A 17093-nucleotide genomic window follows, 5' to 3' on the forward strand; every position below is an offset into this window, starting at 1 on the left:
GGAGGGATTCTAGACTAATTTCACTAGTTTCCAGTGTTGGCACCATTGTAAAGTCAAAATCCGAGTCTTGCTCTAAATAGGTATTTTAATGTCTAATAACTAATTAATAATTTAAGCTTCTCCTCCCTTTTAAATAATGCATTGAGAATTCTTTGTAGCTGCATCTGGGTTTTGAGTTTCTATAATTGCTTTAAGAATCTCTCCATGCAACCACCAGAGCTATAGACTGAGATCACATAAGTTACTACATACCAATAGGAATCTGGGAAACAGAGCTGTAGGACACTGGTGAAAACCACCAGCAAAAAGGTCTTACCCAAAGTACGCCTAGGGGAAGCTGAATTTTTCTTTTAAGCCACCACCTCTTCCCAGCCAGAAGGATCCTGACAGATTCTTCATACTCCTTTCTTCTTCCTCCCTCTCCTCCCCCTTTTTTTTATTTAGTTACAGAAGTTCTGGCTAAAGAGAAAAACAAGTTTATCTTTACACATGACAGCCTAAGCCACTCTTAAGAAGCAACTGACTGTCAGTGGCACATGACATGGTAGGGTTGTAGACAGGCACCTTCTTTAGGATACCAGGGAAAGAAGGACGCATATGAATAGAGACTGACTTAAAAAAAATCCTTCCCCTGCCCCCTTTTAACAGCAGCAAAGAAATTTTTCCTTTTCAGAATAGGACACTGTCTTTCTCTCTCATCCTCCCACACTGCAGTGCTCTGTTCCCCTAATTTCAATTATTAAACTTTGCTTAGACATAAAAATGTCAATGAAACAGCACAGAGAGAAACATTATAAAAAGAACTCCTTCTGGGAACTACAGGCCTCCTAAGATATGGATATGAGTAAATGGAAATTTGGATCCGTGAAAAAGAAAAGGACCTTGTGAAAAAACACATTAATAACTGAGGAGAATTGAGGCAAAGCTACAAGAAAGCAAGCAGTGCTGTAACCCCAAGACAGACTTTGTGTGATGAACTTGCAGAAATAAAAGTTATATTCTTCCTAAATAGATTTGTTTGTATACTACAGCTTCTAGGTGTTCTAACGACACAGCTTTGCTTTCACACCCACCCGCCCCCCAAATCAAACCCTAAATGGTGACTCACAAGTGACTCTATTTCTTTATAACATAGCAGTCACAGTTTCTCTCTCACCATGGCTGGTTTAGCTAAGGTTCTTTTCAATGAGTTACTGGTATTAGAATTTTCTCAGCCACTCTCATACCCATAAAAAAAGCACTATAATTTCCCATCTCAGTGTCAACATGTCATTTTTTCTACGACACTTGACAAGCCCCTCATTCCCAAATCCAAATGCTGATATTTTATATTTGCTTCTTGTTTCTGCACAATTTTTTTCAGCAGCTGTTACTGCTTTTCCTGATTTTACTCACTTTTAAATGAATCCATTTGGTCCTCGTCTCTTAGCAAGAGTAGCCTATCCTGAATCATAATAATACTTAAAACTTTTTTGAAAATGAATGAATTTGTTTTCCTAGTTGCACCACACACAACTCTATTCTGCTTAAAAATGCCCTTAAAACCCCCGAACGTCAGCTGTTTCACAGATCAGAAATTATATAAACAATTTTCATCATATTCCAATTGTATAAATTATGAAAATTTGGAAATTAGACTTTGATCTAGTTTCTACAAAAATTAAATTAAGATAAAATCTTTTGAAAGAGCACTAACAATCAGAACCAGACCTACCATTTTATAAATGAAACAGTGCTTTACTTCATTACACAAACATTTACGAACAGATGTAAACCCCTGAGCTTTCATTCTGCTTCCCACAGGACAAAGGAAAAAGTCTTGTTACTAGCAGTCTTCATTTATGTCAGTCATCATTCTGATTATCAATAGTACCAACACCATATTAGCTGGAGTTCATCTTCCAATTTTATAAAGTATAAGTGAAATTAACAAACTTGTAAGGAAGTATACAAATAATGTAAGATATACTCTGCAAAATGCTGATAATCCTAGCTGAGACACAGCAGAGCCTCTGTAATGACCAACATTACAAGCAATCTCCAATAAGTCTCTTGTTTAAGTATTTTTCCAATTTCTTGTTGAGCCTACTTTTTGCATTCGTAACATCCTCCACTGAGGAGTTGTATGTCTACAGCACTGTGCATGAAAATCACCCTCCGTTCATTTGTTTTGAACGTAGCTTCTACCAGGATCACTCAATGGCCTCTGGTTCTTGTACTGAAAGAGATGGTGAGCAATCAGGATTATTCACCCTCCCATCACACTTGCCATTTCATAGATTTCTATCAGATCTCACCTCAATCATCCCTTTTCACGGAAAAAAAGTCCCAGCCTACTCAGTTGTTTCTTATGTGGAAGTCATTCCACATCCTTCTCACATGACAGTTTAATTCTCTCGAAGACTTCTACGGAGGGACTTAGAGTCAAAGCAGACTATATCAGTTAAGTCACTCATCTCCACATACTTGCTGACCACTTAAACTAGAAAAGATTTGAAGACAAAAATTCCTTTACAGTAGCCATTCTGATTCTTTCCAAACAGATCATGTTTATCCAGGTGTCTACTAAGTCTATCTTTTGTTGTAATTTCTACTAATTTCTCAGGATGGATCTCAGTTACAGGACTGCTGTTTCCAGCTTCCACCTAAAGCTTTCTTCAAAAATGGGCACCACACCATCCTCCCGTATTCAAATACCCACAGGGTTTTAGAACAGGATATTACACTCTGCTACTATTAAGCTATTTTATCCCTGAGTTATTTTGGGACCCTTTGTGAATACTATCCAGTCCTTGTATTCTGTTAGTGATCATTTCCTCTATTTCTACTACAACCTCTTTGACATTTATTTCAATTCCACAAAAAGCCACTGTTGTGCCCTTCCCCAAAAAAGGTTTTGCTGTGGGACTCTCCTTGGTCTCTTCAGCAACGAATGCTGCTGTAAAGAGCTGATTTGGCCTGTCAGCAATGTACTTCTGCTTCTTTTATGGTTCTACCCCTTCCACAAGTGTTTCTTCTTTGTGGTTGACCTTCTAAACCCTCCCTGAAGGGCTTCTTGCTCCTGGGTATGAATAGGGATCAAAGTTAGTTCCAATTCCTTTAACTACTTCCTCTTCAGACTCTTCTTTCGTCTGCGCCTTTGTGCAGCTGGCCAGAGTTTAAGATCCATTCTCTTTTCTTAATTTGGATTCAATTTCAGTTCCCCGAAGGATGTTTTCTTCTAGTAACCTCCATTACTTTGCTGATTAGCAATACTTTTATCCTTTTCCAGTCCTTCCTCTAGTGCTTTATTTCCAGGAGGGTGTTCCTTGCTAATCTTCGTGCCACAGGTAAAGATAACTCTCTCAGCTGCTTCTTGTAGGCTCTATTAATGATGCTTGCTCATTTTTTACACAGCTCACCTTTTGAATAGAAGCAGGTGATTTTTTGCTAGCTGTTGCTCTTGAAGGGATGCCAAATCTTAATACAGTATTGGTGACAACACTGATCCAATGATGCTTCAGCTGTAAGATTTCGCACCAGGCCCTTCCTGACATTGCTAAACACTGATTCAAGGGCTGAATTTTCCTTTGTGAGTACACTGAACAGCTGCTCTACATGAAACAATCACTGATAGTACCTAAGAATTATGTCTCCACTTCATGCCCTTATATAACATTTGCCCAATTCACATGGGAAAACTTTAAGTTACCTCATGCTAATTTTCTCTGCTTTCTGCTTCTCTCAGAATATTACACTGGTTCTGACATTCTGGTCAAGCAGTCAGTGCTGTGGCCCAAGTATTATATTCTTCCTGTTCACACCTGGAATTTCAATCTATATTGATTCTAATGTTACAAATTGCAGTGGTGAGTTGACTAATGTGATTTGAATCTTATCTCCTTTAACTTACAGTATTATTATTCCACCTTTTCTTTCTTGTGTATTTGGTATTAGTGTCTCTTTGATTGTCTTCTTTCCAGTAAGATGTTGACACACACTATTACATCCATGTCTTCATTTAGGTATGAATTCCAGTTCCATCTTAATTCTTAGATTTACACAATTTCTTTAGAAGTACACATACCACTACCCTAGTTCCCTTCTTGGCGGGGAAAGAAGACAACCAGTTGCTCACTTAAGGATATGAATCTTTTCTATCTTGCCTTAGAAGCATTATCCTGAACTGCTATTCTTGCACCCAGTAAAATGTCAACAGCTCAGTGCCTGATTGTCCTCTGGACACCCGGATCTGACCAAGGACCATTTGGGGGAAATCTTCTCTGGCTACTCCTGTTAGTTTTGTCTTACTAAAAATGTGCAAGGTATTTCAATGGAGGCATAATTTCTTCATCTCGGCATACTGTTTTCTCCAAATGCTACAGCTGGAGTTATCTACTGTTATATATGTCTGAATAGCATACACTTAATGACCTACAAGAGGCTCAGGTCTTCTGTGCTTGGTATTATTAGCAATTTTACAAATAATCTTACTAAAGTCAAATGAAGACATAAGAGCCTGCTACAACTGCCAGCAGTATAAGCCTAGAAAATCGTGAGAAAAGGCCAGACATACTTGTCCCAGACTCTAGCAGCTCAAGGACTTCCTGAGCCAAAGATGCTATCTTCTGTCTAGCAAACCTTGATAATCTTATTCCATTGATTTCTCCAATCACATTCTGAATCCACGTAAATAAAACACTAGCAAAATTGTAGATGGAACACAGGATGCAAAATTTTTCATCCTTGGCCTGATCACTCGTCTGTCAGATTCTTATCAGGAGCAGTAACTGCACATTGTGCTGGACCATCTATGGATGCCAGCTATACATAAAAGACAAGGAGAGTTCTGTTTCTTCCTTCTGTATTGACTAAATATAGAACGAGATTGAGCTGCATCCCTGCTGAAGTGAAACATGGCTCTAATGCCTATGACTACTCTTTACAGTTGAAATTTGGGAAGAGCAAAACAAAAGTCTTTCTGAAGCGCCATGCCACATCCTCCCCATAGGAAAATTAACACAACTCCACAGAAGTTCAGTGGAGTGACACAATTAACAGTGTCTCTCCCCAGTTTCTGCCCCCACCCTCAGCGCATTGTCAGGTACAGCATGCACCTGAAAAGAACACATTAGAGACAAAAACTATTCTGTTAAGCTGAGAGCCTCTCTAATGCAGCTTAAGCTATAAAACCCACACCTTTAGGGAACACTTTAAAAAAAAAAAAATCCACCATCTGTTTTTATATGAAAGAGGAACACCAAACTGCACATTTTACTCTCTTTCAAAAAAGCTACTTCAAAAGTAGATGGGATGTGAGAGATGCACCTTGCCCATGCACGCGGCCCTTGCTTAGCTCTCCTCACCCTTTGAAAGAGTTCTGACCTAGCAAAGTTCAAAGCACTTGAACACTCTATGTTGGGCATGTTCTGCAGCTTTTTTACTAGCCAGGAGGTGTACCCTGAAATAGAAACATGATGCGTTCGTGAGCAGCTGTGAAGTGTTCTGCTTTCGAAAACTGCAAGAAGCACCAGATGAAGTTGCCCAAGTGCTTCTTCCTAACGTACAACTTCTTATCATTTGCTCTAGTTCAAAACTATGTTGCTCTAAAATGTTGCATCTGAAAACCTAGATGCTATAAGCAATTAAAGCCAAACTAATGCACCAGAGCCTCATGAGAACCTAAATTCTAGCTCTTTATATCAAGTTCAGCTGGGAGAAAGAAAGAGTAGTAGTCCTGAAGGAAATAGAGAGCGTGAGAGTTGTGTATGGATATTTAAATAGGTATAAAACCACACATGTACAGACATCCATGTACAGAAACTGTTACTTATCCTGAAATTATATCAAGTGGTTTCTTCTATTGTCTGAGACAAAGGACTCTTGCTAAATCAGCTAGCTAGCGTACCATTAGCATTGAAACCAAGCAAATCTAACCTTGACTAACTAGAGACAGTTAATCTCCAGAACTAGGGACTTCTCTAGTTCTCTAGGAAGTTGAACTTACATCAAACTGAACAATCTATGATTCTGCTGGAACAATGTCTATTGGTGTGAGAAGCAAAAATATGTCCAGGGTTCTATACAACAGGGAGGGAAGTAAAATTGCCTGTTTATCTATCATTTTAAATGCACAAGCTACATTAATAAAGCTCTGTGAAATGACACTAATTAAGGAGACAAGTCATCTTGTAAAAATTCAGTGGATTTCTTACTGCTCTATAAGGGTTTTTCTTAGACTTTGTGTACTGTATTTAGGTTCCTGAAGCTTTCATAATCAAGACATAAAAAGAAAACCATCCTCCACACTGAAATATTTACGTTCCTTTAGCACCAACTTCACTAACTATCTCTGCTTCTCTGTCTGAAAGCTGGACTGCCCCAACATGATTTCCTTTCTAAACTGAGTCACTTGTTCCCCTTCATGCTTTGGAACTCCCTGTTGGCATTTCCAGTCCGTATCGAAACTGGGAAATCTGATAGAAAAAGGTTTGTTTTCCCCAAAATGTTTTACAGGAAGCATCATCAAAACCAGATACCCTCAAGGGGAGAACTATCTATTCTAATTTTGCCATGATGCATAGTCCACGCTGGTTTTACAACAGCCAGTCATGAGACACAGACCTTACTGTAGGCAGAAGTAAAAGATGCCTGTGACAGCAGACTACTGAGGTGACCGTGGCTAGAGAAGGATCCAGCAACATCAGTATCACATGCAGCTTCTCCCCCTTGAACAGTCCTTCGGTCCTGCTGCTACCACAGAGGGTGAGGTTGAGCTGGAGAACATGGCAGCTACTGCAGGGAAGAAATGGAACTGCGGCTGACACCGTGTCCCTGACAGCATCAGAAGTAGCAAGCTCCGTCTACGCTGTCACAAAGCCTTGAGCTGGCTCAGAGAGAAGAACTGATGTATTCTTCACTGTCTCTTCTTTCCATTCCTGTACTCATTTTGTAATCAACCTTTCAGCAGATGAAATGAAACATCGTTCTGATTACAAGTGCATCTTTAAGACATCGCTCCTGAGCATAATTTCCCAGTGACTAGACAAAGAAAACTTCTGATTTACCATCTGCTTTTAATTCCTTTCTGAGTGAAGATTATGAGTAAATAGGTCATCTTTATGTCTCCTCAGTCAGTCTACTTAGATTCTCTGAATCCACCCACACATGACTGAAGGCACTACACAAAAAATCCACACTATCTGAGGTTGGCGAGCAGCTTGTCTTCCAAGTGTACTGCAAGACAGATACATTAATACCTCCAGCAAATACCTATGCAGTATGGTGATGGGGAATCTTTCCCCATCGCTTGCATTTTTTATATCCTGCTAGGACTGAATCATAACTGCATAAGGATGCTGAAAACTATTATTCAGCTGAAGATTATTTTTCTCTATTAAGATGCATTAAAAAGGAAACACTTACAATCTCTCACGTTCAAACTTTTCACATTACCTTCTTCAAGAGCAAGGTTATTAAACAGCTGCTTATTTTGACCCTTTGAAATGACCGCAATTTAGTAATGGAATTACAGTTCTTCACCTGTCACTGCATACCAAATTGTTAGAAGCTTTGGAATGAATTTCTGTGCAAATGAAAATGATTGTCACTATTGTTACCAGTCATAAAGAATGAGTTCAGAGTGTTTCTTAACAGGATGCAAATGCTGTGAGTTGTTTCTGATAAATTACTTCAGTCCTCAAAAATAAAGAGTTTAAAAAGGTGAATGTGAAGATGCAGTCAGCAAGACAGTAAATGTTAGAGGAGAACAGAGCTGTAAGTGTGGGCACAGCAGGATGCCAAGACTACAGAGAACTACCAAAAATGCATGCCTGGAGTATGGAGTCTTTTTTAATTAGCATCAAACTTCTCTGAAACAGCCTTCCAAGGTAGCCTTGCACTTTCTGTAGAGGTGGGATGGAAGTCAGTTAATTGCTTCTTCACAAACATCTAACATCATTGTGTAACTCAAAGTTTCTCATTTTGGCTTACAATACATTTCTCTATTGCTAGCCAGCTGGAGAAGTGTGGTCCCAAAATTGACACCTGGTCTGCTTAATCACACTCTTCGTATTTCAAAACTGGCCACATTCAAAAGCCCTCAGTCTAGTGACATCTCAAGCAATCAGATCACTGTGAGGACTAGCACATTAGTGTGCTATCCTAATGCATCACTGATATACATTACTGTGCCTAGTCCTTTTCTGGCTCAAAAGGACTGGACAGCAAGCAAGGAAAATGAATCAGACCCAAACTTTGTCTACATCTGCCTAAATTGCCTTCAGGAAGCAGCCAGAAAATACGGTGCTTGGTTCCTCCAGCACATCCAGTTCCAAGTTCTGACAGGCCATCTTGGAGATAGTTTTTGTTCAGGCGTACATTTTAAAGACCAGTTTAGCTGTCTACATTTTTAGTCTATCTTAAATGTGGCAATAATAGAATACTGATAGGGGAACTCAGATTGCCAAGAAATGGCTCACAGGAAATTTTAAAACTGCCTGCAGAACTCTTATTTTACAGAGTCATAGGACCAGTCAAGTTGGAAGGGACCTCAGGAGGTTTCTGGTCCAACCTTCTGCTCAAAGCAGGGTCGGCCCTGAGGTCAGACCAAGTTGCTCAGGGCTTCATCCAGGTAGGTCTTGAAATCCTCCCACAATGGAGACTGCCCAGCATCCCTGTTCCCACGCTTAGCTGTTCTCAAGGTGAAAAAGTTTCTCCCTGTATCTGACACTCTGAATTTTCCCTTTTCGGTTTACAACTGTTGCCTTTCATTCTCCTGCCATGCACCTCAGTGGAAAGCCTGGCTCCATCTTCTTGCTAACCTTCTTATAGGAGTTGGCAGGCCACTGTTAGCTTTCCACTCTTCCCCAAGCTGAACAAGCCCCTTTCCCTCAGCCTTTCCTCACAGGGCAAACGCACCAGTTCCCCAACCGTCTTGGTGACTCCAGTTTATGATTTTTCTTTTATTAGCACCCAAAACTGGACAAGACATTCAAGAAGCGCTCTAGAAAGGCCAAATAAAGAGGAATAATCACTTCCTTCGATCTAACTGCAGTCCTGTTAATGTATCCCAGCATATTGCCAGCCTTCCTTGCTGCCAGGGCATGCTTGCTGACTCAGGAGCAGCTTCCTCCGCACCAAAAGTATGCTCAGTCACATGCTGCTTAGTCCTCTTCTAGCCCTTTCGATGCTAATCATTTCTTCCAAGAATACAGTCTGTAAGAGCGTGGTGCTCCTGAAAGCAGTGTCAAGAATGGCATCACCATAGCAAAACAAGCAATTTCCTAAAGAGGACCAGGAATAGCTTAAATACACTAACCTGCGTATCTTTACTATAGCCATTCAAATACTGTTCTTAAACAATGAAAGCTTACTCAGTCCCAGGCAGGTCAAAAAAAGACATAAATGATAGATTAATGTGATCCATATTTGTGATGGAAAAGATGTTTAAAAAGTGCACGCTCATAGAAGTAAAATAAAGTCTACATCCAACTGTAAGAAAAATTAACTACACTAACTACTAAAGGAGGAAAACAAGATAAATAGTTACTTATACCTCAAGCAATTTTTAATCTTTAGTATTATGTTCAGTTTCTACCGACAATTACTCCTAAGACCTTACAGTTGAATATTTCAACTGTTCTAACAGGACAAGTTAAAAAAAACCCTCAGTCACTCAACATGCCACAGGTTACCAGGCTTCTTATTCTGCTGAAACTAGGAGCCATTGGCTTTTTTTTTTTTTTTTTTTTTTTTTGTGAGTGCTAAAAATACACAAGAGGCACTGAGGAGGGAAGGATAATCAAACTGCTTAAATTAACATCACTGAATCAGAGGCCCAGGCATCTCTGATTCCCTGCCCTGAGTCATCTTTAATAAGAAGATAATTTTAAAAATCTGTACCTTCAGCTTGGTCACAAGCAATCCTACGTAAGATTAGATATTTTATATTTGTCGTAGGACTTCACGTTTGGACCATGACCATAGATATCTGTCTAGTAGTAAAGAACACTTTGTAGGATTTGAGGGTTCAACATTGATTTTATCATATCGTAAGGCACAGATTCCTACTTAGATCTTTTAGGACTTCTAAAAGCTGAGTGATCTTCACAAAGCCAGTGCTGCATATTCCATTTCTGTTAGGTTCAAGCTAAGCTAAACCCAAAGTGGGTTGATGGTATCAAAGTGGGCTTTCATCTGAAAGGTCCTTATTTAAGGTCATAGCAACCAGGCAATTTCTTATGTGTTTCTCCTTACTCATACTGAACTCAAAATACCTACTTGATCATGTACATTTCTTCAGGGACTTCCACATTCTCCCCAGGCCTCTACATGCTTCCTTAAAAGCATGCCCATTCATGGGGTACCTCCAGTCTCTGAATTAGATTAACTTCTGCAAGAAGGTGGTCACCATTATTCAGATCTCATTCTTTTAGTGAAGGCAAATGAATTCCAAGTACGTTCACCTTCACACGGCATATATTAAATGAGTGCATCTGTACCTTACTCTTCTGTATGTCAGACTTCTCTCATTTCAGAGACCTTCTTGAATTTTCTGTCCTTTTCCTGTTTCTTTTCATGGGTTCCTGGAGAATCAGTTGCTAATGGCTTTTGTAGACAGGGACATGAATTTGTCATTTTTCTGTTTAATGTTTCTAATAAAGCGCATTGTGAATCATCATAATCTCAGGCCAAATTGTACTTGAGCGAAGGAGGAAATGAGCAGGATGAAACCTCCTGTCTCCTTGTGTGATTAGATGCATGCAAGCTGCAGCACTATTTAGAGTGAAGGGATAAGACTCAATTATGACAAACATAATGAAGATTCTTTATTCAGGACATTGGAGACTGTCAAATCCCCTGCTTCTTCCTCAGTCTTATTAAACAAACTGTCCTCTCTGCTGCTACCTGCCCAAGAACGCTTTATGCCCGTGCATGCTCTGCAAAGCTCCAGAACAGATCTTTGTCAACAGCAAGTACAGCACCTTTTTTGATGACTTGTCCTGTTCCTGATAAATACCTCTAAATCTTCTCAGCAGCAGCAGTGAAAACTCAGTTTATTTTCATTAATAATCACTTATCTCTCAGTTATTTTCAAAAGCTCACGTAATAGTCCCTATCACTGCTTTAGACACTGCAAAGCTCTTCTGGCATTAATTTTACTGTCAATACAAGTTTTGTCAGCAACTACCATTTTGAACATCAGCATTCCTTTCTAATTTTTAACATTTTAAAGCTGTCTTGTTTATATTTGCTCAATTCAAAACTAATAAAAAAAAAAGATTTTGCCTTCATAATATAAGTTCTTTTTTGAAGGTACATATGTATCATTTATTGTTCACAGAGTTCTAGTAAAATCTATAAATAACCCATAAAGTAAACACTACCTCTAATCACTACCTTTCTTCAGACTTTGTGCCATTCAGATGTGAAATTCTAGCTTGAATTGCATTACAATTATTGCTGTTTATTTGACTAAAGCACCAGGGGGAAGTAGAGTCAGATCTCAGTCATATCATGTGTGGAAAGCAACTCTAATGAAATCTAGAGTTATTCCGCTTAAATATGTGCCAGTGGGATCAGAGCCTACTTGCACTACATCTACCGGTCCTGCTTGTCCTAGTTATTGTTGTGGTTTGCCAAAAGTCCCACCCGTAAGATAACCAAGCTGGGTTAAACATACTGGCTGGGTGGAAGTTGTACAAATATAAGTTCACAGTAGCAACATTCCAAATGCTAACAAGAGCTATTACTTCATCCACAAGAGCATTCAGTGCTGCTTAGCTAAAAATGTCATTAAATACATTTCATAAGCACTGCAGCCTGCATGTAATACTAGAGGTGGACTGACATAATCATAAATTATTCATGGACAGTCAATGGCATTGTAAAAAAAAAATCAAGATTCCACTTCTGAGAGACTGACTATCCTTTTGAGAATATCAGTTGAACAGCTACTGCACTTTAAGACAAAAGCCTTTCAGTGAATACAAAATATAAAAACCTGTAATGATATCTATATCTATGCAACATAAGTCCATGTCTATAGGCACAAGCCATCAATTATGTATAATGAAAAGGGTATAAAGTGCCTAGCCTTGAGAAACAAGAGTAACATATGGATGCCTAAAGGTATCAGGGTGTAATGAGTCCCAGAACTCTCACAATCAAATGTACAGGACCCACACAACCAGATACACTGATATTTATATGACCAGGAAATTAAAAAAATATTAAAAAAAACAAACCCCAAACCAAACACCTAATGCTATGTAATTAGATATCAGTATAAAAATAGGTTATTAACTACAACAAAGTGAACCTAACAACTACTCAGTGTTACTGTTTAAAGAAGAATAAGCACTCAGCAGACTGTAAAAGCTTATTATGCAGAAGTTAGTGCAGACAACTGGTATGTCTAGGCATCCTGGTTTCGGCTGGGATAGAGTTAATTTTCTTCCTAGTAGCTGGTATAGTGCTCTGTTTTGGGTTTGGTATGAGAATAATGTTGATAACACACTGATGTTTTCAGTTGTTGCTAAGTAGCGTTTATGCTAAATCAGGGATTTTTCAGCTTGGAGGGGCACAAGGAGTTGGGAGGGGACACAGCCAGGGCAGCTGACCCAAACCGGCCAACGGGGTATTCCATACCATGTGACGTCATGCCCAGTATATAAAGTGGGGGGAGTTGGCCGGGGGGAATCACTGCTTGGGAACTAACTGGGCATCAGCTGGTGAGTGGTGAGCAACTGCACTGTGCATCACTTGTTTTGTATATTCCAATCCTTTTATTATTATTGTCATTTTATTATTGTTATTGTTATAACTTTTAGTTTCTTCCTTTCTGTTCTATTAAACTGTTCTTATCTCAAACCATAGGTTTTATCTTTTTCCTTCTGATTCTCTCCCCCATCCCACTGGATGCGGGGGGAAGTGAGTGAGCAGCTGCATGGTGCTTAGTTGCTGGCTGGGGTTAAACCACGACACTAGGCAGCATCACATCCACAAGATCCACACCTTTATCACTGTCAAGGGTCCTAGCAATTCTGCTGTGCAGCATGCCACAACAGCACTCACAGTTAAAGCAAGAAAAGCAGACTACTTAGTGTTCTTTGTGTTCAGGCACAACTTTAATAAATACATGCCATGGCACTTCATGGTGGAAAGAGAAAAATTAACAAAATGCTCAAAATGTATTACTACGCCAAAACCAAGTCTGTCACCATGTAGCATGGCACAAAGAGCTTCGTCTGTAACTTTCTCCCTGTATTTACTTAAAAACAAGACCTGAATAGTAATAGGCAATTATTTAGGGTGTTAATAACCAGCAATGTTTGTCTGAGCAAAGGCCTGACAGATTTGTTCGATATGGTAGAGAGCTTCCCAGTAGGCTTTGACATCTCTGAACCTACAGGTCTAAGGCACAGGGTGGGGTAACCTCAGCCATCTCATTGGAAATGCTAGCAGAGAATTTGCTATCCCCTGTAACTTGTTCTGCAGACAGCAAATATTTTTGCTTTCTGTACAGTAATTTCTAGGTATTCCACTTGGGAGAAAAAGTAATGTCTGTTACTCTAAGATAAAAAACTACTTCATGTTACTTTGCTTTTATCAATCTCTTTACCAGTTGAAGGAAAAAAAAAAAGGTTCCTTTTATTTTTCCCTATTGCTTTCTAACAAGTAAGGGAAGATCTATTTTAACTCTCATATGATTTTATTTTTTCATGCATTGTGAAGCAGATCCCTTTTTAGTATCTCATAGGTTGCTTCCAACTTCCCCCACCTTCCTATCTGACACTGAGAAAGACATTGCCATTAAATGTTTCTAGGTCAAAGCCAAATTGAAGTTTCCTGTTTGGCAGCTGAGAACGACTTATCCTTCGCTATCACTGGGTAAACACAATATTGCTTTTCAAAGAAAATCATAGCAAGAGATGAAGCAAAGTAGATGGAAAACATTGCCACTGTTTTGATGGATTCTTTTTTTGTTTGTTTGTTTACTACAACAAAACCCAAACCTCCAACTCCTCTATAGCACTTGCTCATGTAATTTTTCAAGACAGACAGTTGCAAAGGGAGCTTATCATCTTAATAAAACTTGATTCATTAAAATCAGGAACCCAACAGTAACTTTTTTCCACTTCAATACAGGCCTTACTAAGAAGTGCTGCTACTGCAGTCATCTTAAAGTGAGGCCAACATGCTACCATAAAAAAAACAAACGTGGATCATATAGTCTTTAGCACTCGTTTAGTACACATTTCATTTCTTTTCATCGTGCTCATGAAACTATCCCTGGTTTTCTGGCCAAACTGCCTAGGACAAGTGACAGAGCGAGCACCATGCTCAAAGGCACAGAAACTTACCCTTCGTCTTAGCAGTCATTCTTCATTTTCACATTTAAGCTGTGCCCACAAACAAGGGGTACACTCAATAAATCTACTGCAACCTTGGAAATAACCTGCTGCAGATGTTTCAAAAACTTGAATGGGAATCTCTAAAATGGCTGTAAGAATTACCCATCTAACTACTACTGAAATGAAAGCCATCTGCCTGGAGGTAGTTTTGTATAACAGCCTAAAGGTTGGACAAGGGACAGTGACTCATCCTTTAACCAGGAAGAGTGAGGAAAATACTGCATTTGCTTTTCTCACAGCATCAACTTGAACATTCGCTGTGTCACATGAAGTACTGAGTCAGACAGAACAACGTGTCCAGCTCAGAACAATGTCTCTGGCTGGTACTAGATGCTTCAGCAGAAGAGTAGCATCATGTAGCAGAGAGCTAGGAAAAAGACGGCACTCTCAATGGAATAAAAATCCAAGCAAATACATCCCTACAATGAGAGATTCACTGTGAGGAGCCTCACAACAAGAAAGAAAAGTAATAGCTAGCTAACCCAAGAAACGGTTCTGCTAAGAAATTTTCTAGAACTGCGAGGAAAAAGAGTAAGCCAGTTAGATGAGGGAGCAGGTTTAAGGATGGAGAAACATTGTATGTCCACAAACTCATAGTTCTAAAGTGTCTGTTGGAAATTACTTCATCCTAAGGAAGCTTGTGGGGGAGGTCTGTATCAAAAAGCCCACTGCAGTGTCCTAGGACCACGGTCACAGCTCCGTAACTTGAGAATACAGCAGGCACCACTTGCAGCCCCACTTCACCAGCCCTTCCTCTCTACAGCCCAAAGATTTGTCCCTGCATCCTGCTGGGAAGGCCAGGCCCATCCGCTACTCCAAATTCCTAGGTCCACTCCCCAGAGTGTGAGGAATTCCTGTTCCCCACAAATCTTTCGGCGTACTCAGCTCAGCTGGCTGAACACCATCACCCACCACCAGGTTCTTTTAGAAGCATGAGATTTCCCCAGCTGCCCTCATATCAAAAGGGCAGCTCCCACGCTAACCTGAGGTGTGACACTCCCACTGCTGTCTAAATAGGGAGAAACTAGAAGTGACAAAAAGACAACAGGATAATGACAGAAAAAGGAGAGAACCTTATAAAATTTAAACAGAGCGGACAATTAACAAACCTTCTTGGTAGTTCCTAATTTGAATCTTGAAACGAAAGGCGATTTTCAGGCAACTGTGACATAACTTGGTATCCCAAGAAGGAATAGTTTAAAACAGAGTTTAAAACCATCTAAGATAACTGGGCTTCAACTAACTTAATCATATATTGGTGCTATTCTCTGTTCTTATGTAAAAAAGGAATACCTCCAATAGCAGCTGAAAACCTTGTTGCCTTTTGATCTTCCCGGCTGACGAATTATTTAAAGTACAGTTAACAGGGAATGCCACAATTACAGAACCTATGGAGTGGCATATTTAGGAAGTGATTTACTTCCTCTCCTGTCAGAACAGCTGCACAAGCCTGATGTGTACAGTCTATCAGACAGCTGGCCTAGAGGCACAGAGGCTGCACACTACCTGACAAGTTGGAAACTTTAATTGGGGAACAAACATCAAGCCTTTATCTTGCGTAAATGAAAGCAGCAGATCCATCGAGAGGATAGAGGCATTGCCTTTGTGGTGTTCAACATTCCCTCGGTAACTGATTTTGCTGCTGGAATTTGCATCAGCTTGGCAGGGCTCTGTTCACCTGCTCTTCTAGTTTAATGCAAGCATCAAGTATGACAGCGCTTGGTTCCTGTGTGCAGAAAAGGAGGAGGTGGTCCAGAGAGAGAGGATTAGGACGAGCTTGTTTCAGGCACAACAAATCAAGGAAACTGCTCTATAGGTTGAGATCAAGACTAATTCCTCTTATGAAATCACATTCAGAGGAACAGTGATTATCTAATGTTAATTTGAATTACCAATTTGAAATTGGTGTCACTGAGATCACGTTACGGTTTGTGAATCTGTATTGCGTTTAGTGATGTGGACTGTTTGCTTCACCAGACTAGGACATCAGTTTGTTTAAAAGCCACCAGCTGTTTTCTGATGACCTTGAAATTTCTGGTTCTGCAAGAGGGATTCAGCCAAAGCTATGTGAAATAATACCATCCCCCCCCCTCCATGCCCACTGGTTCGTCCTGAGCGAGGATACGATCCCAGAGAAGCAATGCCTGCAAACTTAGTAGATATAACACGTACAGCCAAACCCTTTCATTTCTACCTGGGAGCAGTGCTAATGGGAGCCACATTCAGAAATCTTGTAAAGCAACCCTACCACTCATTAATGCAAGAGCACTGACTTCATTATAAATGTCATCTTCTTGTTCAGCCTGAAACTTGAGAAGTAGTTTAAAAAAACTCAATCTAATCTTCTACTGTTAATTAATTACTAATTAGAGGGATACATGCTAGAACTACTTTGTTTACTGCAACAGAGGTTGCCATGCCCTTTGATGCCTTTCAATAAAACAAACCACAAAACATAATCCCAACTGCTCCATGTTTTGGCAGAAACTGGACCTGCCCCAGCTTGGTGTTCTTCTCTTCCGTAAAATTTTGCCTCACTTATAATCTTTTTGGTTTTGGATACTTTTAGATGGTACTTTAAAGCCCATATAAAGCAACTGTCCCATTGCAGTGATTACTTAGATGGGAGAACTATGAGGTAAATTGGGAGAACTAAATTCACTGTCTAAACCAGATCAAATTCTACTCATCTTTATA

Source organism: Aquila chrysaetos, chromosome 4, assembly GCF_900496995.4.
Source record: "Aquila chrysaetos chrysaetos chromosome 4, bAquChr1.4, whole genome shotgun sequence".
In the NCBI taxonomy this organism is placed as follows: Eukaryota; Metazoa; Chordata; class Aves; order Accipitriformes; family Accipitridae; genus Aquila; species Aquila chrysaetos.